General features: G+C 52.2%; 1 protein-coding gene across 1 annotated transcript in view; it reads right to left on the bottom strand.

Annotated features, from left to right (window-relative positions):
* LOC112406122 (zinc finger protein 516-like) overlaps positions 1 to 2,632 on the bottom strand; it is a 48,533-nt gene that overhangs the window by 45,742 nt on the left and 159 nt on the right. The window lies entirely within an intron of this gene.

Genomic DNA, 2,632 nt, shown 5'->3' with positions numbered 1-2,632 from the left:
GGCGTCAGACAATATCCGTTTAAATATATTTTGTACTTCCTCAATGGATGAAAGGGGAAATTAGCAATCGGGGTGGGGGAGGACAGGGAGAGCGCGGTGAAAAGGAGGGGGTCATCCGGGAGGGGATGGACGCAGGGTGAAGCTGTTCTCAACACCCAAAAGGGACTCTGACCTTTCATTGATCTCGAAATTAAAAAATGTTCTTCACAGGTCAGATAAGAACAAACGCTGGTCCTAATTTATGAACTCATTATTTTAATTTTATTATTTAAGCATGCGCCAGCAATCGTGTTTCCTTAAGAAAGAACTGACCTATTTTTGGCTGGAGATAAACGATCATGTTAACAGATGTTAATCTTGTAATCTGTTTTTCCTGTAAGCACTTTACATACCCGGGTTTCAGACCTTAAAAATAACATCTTTTCCAAAAAGACCTGACGTCACAATTCACTCCCTGAAAAATCACTCCCCCTCTCCAGTTTTTTTCCTCCGCAATGATCTCAAAGACATTAAATCTTTTCCACTTTATAAACGCTGATTTGTTCTGCCTCGACTCCCACAGGCTTTTATTTGCATTTCAAATTCCACAGGTTACACCAGTCGCCTTTTCAAAAAATGTAAACCAACAATGAAGCAGCAAATGGCTTTCTGTGCATCTGGATTAAATAAGGCACAGAATGAATATATTTTAAAAGAGGGCTGAGCAAGTTGATCTTTGCACACCCGGAGACCAAGTAATTCTTTATCAGTAAGCCCAGCGGAATGAGTAAAACAGACACACAACCCCAGAAGCCCCTGGTCACATCCCGGTCTGCTGCGGGGAGCTTATTAACGCTGATAATAAGCGAGGCTGACTTACAGACCCACATTTTTCGGATACAAGGCTCGGTCTCTCGGGTCCCTAATAGCAAAGCTCCACCGGCTCCCCAGCCCACCACGGCTGATTGTCACCGCACACCAACCTTCCTTCATGAACCCCTGTTTTAAATACCCAACTCGGCTGTCTTTTAACAAACTTATTCATACAAAGTTTCTTTAAAACTCGACGAGGCGGTTCAATCTAAATACTGATCGAAACACTTCAGTAGGTTAGCTCCCCCTGGAAATGGCAGACGAGGCGCTTTTCCATCACCACCACCCCCAAACACACACCCCAAGTATTCTTTTCTAGTATATACGCGGGTATACAGCGCGATCAATACCTCCCCCGCCCCCAGCCACGCCAGGCTGGGTGCATCTCCGAGGAGCCCCTGCCACGCTGACCCCGTCTCCCCACCCCGCCTCAGTCACTGCGAGAACCCTCGTCCCCAACCCCACTCCGGCCCTAACTTCCCTTCCGGCCTCTCACTTCTTTAATGTTAGGGTCACTTATGCGCTCCCAGCTGATGGGCACGCAGCCAGGGGAGGGGGGGAACAACGCCCCTCCCCGCAAGCACGTCCCCGAGACAGCAGCGCTCGGTGCCCACTGGCATCGACCCCATCAACCAAACCCTTAATAACTGAAGCGGCTCCTCGGGCCCCGAGGCCCCAGCACCCACCTTCATTAGCCGGAGCGTTTTACTTTAAAGTAAGGCAATTTGCTCTTTGTCTCCTAATGGATGGAGAGCGCATCCGAGCTCCCCTCCTCCCGCGTCGCCTTTGACGAAGTGTACAAAGCCGGAGCCTCCTCCGCGCTCCCACCCCGCCCCTCCACTGCGGTAAAAGCCACCTCCCGGGCGCTCGCTGGGCCGCCCGAAGTTGCATCTTCCCTCTCCCGGAATTGCGGAGCGGAGCAACTAGCCACCGGGAAAGCGAACCGCCCTCCCCGCGCCCCGGAGTCCTTTCCCGGAGCCCCGACCCCCGCGGCGCACGCCGGGTCCCCCACACGTCGTTCCGGGGGTTGCGCGGTGCGGGGAGGGGACCGGGCCCCAGCGGCCCGGCGCAGGCCCGAGACTTCCCCCAGCCCCGGAATGGTCTGCCCTGTAGGAAACGCACACGCTCCACTATTGTCTCATCAGCACAAAGTTCTGCCACACTGCGGGGAAAGTCTGGAGGCTCGCGATGACTCAGACACTGATAATTTTTCCCCTAATAGCACTGAATCCCGATCCCAGCGGCTAGTTGTCGCCCCTTATTCCCAAGGACTAGCGCTGCCGCAGATCCAGTTACGGGAAGCTGTTTACGCGCACACACGGATACACACACAGGCACGCATCCATACGTGCAAGCGTGCTGGGAATGCATGTTCAGCCGGCTTGGGCACCTGAGCCCTAAGCCTGGAATCCAGATTTATAGGCGGGTATCCTTCCGGTGGTCCCAGCCGCGCGTGGTTTACAAGCCGCTTAGGGTGTGCGTTTCACCTAACTTCCTGATAAAGGTGCCGGGGGTATTCAGACAGGGTGTCTGCAGAGGAAGTCCGGAATCAAGATGGGGTCCCACTGGAAAGACTTCAGAGCCAGATTCTGCTGTCTGGCAATTTTTAAATCCCTGTTGTTTTTTATTTTTATCCTTGAAAAGTTCCACTTTAATTTTTGTTTTTCAAACTCCACTTTCTCACCCCAATTACTACTCTCCGTGGGCCGTAGTTAGTTGCACTAAGTCGAGTCTGAGAATGGAAATCCCAATTTGACTCCAGAAATCTTTCTCTGGGGGT

This window comes from Neophocaena asiaeorientalis, unplaced genomic scaffold, assembly GCF_003031525.2.
Source record: "Neophocaena asiaeorientalis asiaeorientalis breed wild unplaced genomic scaffold, Neophocaena_asiaeorientalis_V1.1 scaffold124, whole genome shotgun sequence".
NCBI classification, from domain to species: Eukaryota; Metazoa; Chordata; class Mammalia; order Artiodactyla; family Phocoenidae; genus Neophocaena; species Neophocaena asiaeorientalis.
This window is presented reverse-complemented; position numbering and strand designations above follow the sequence as displayed.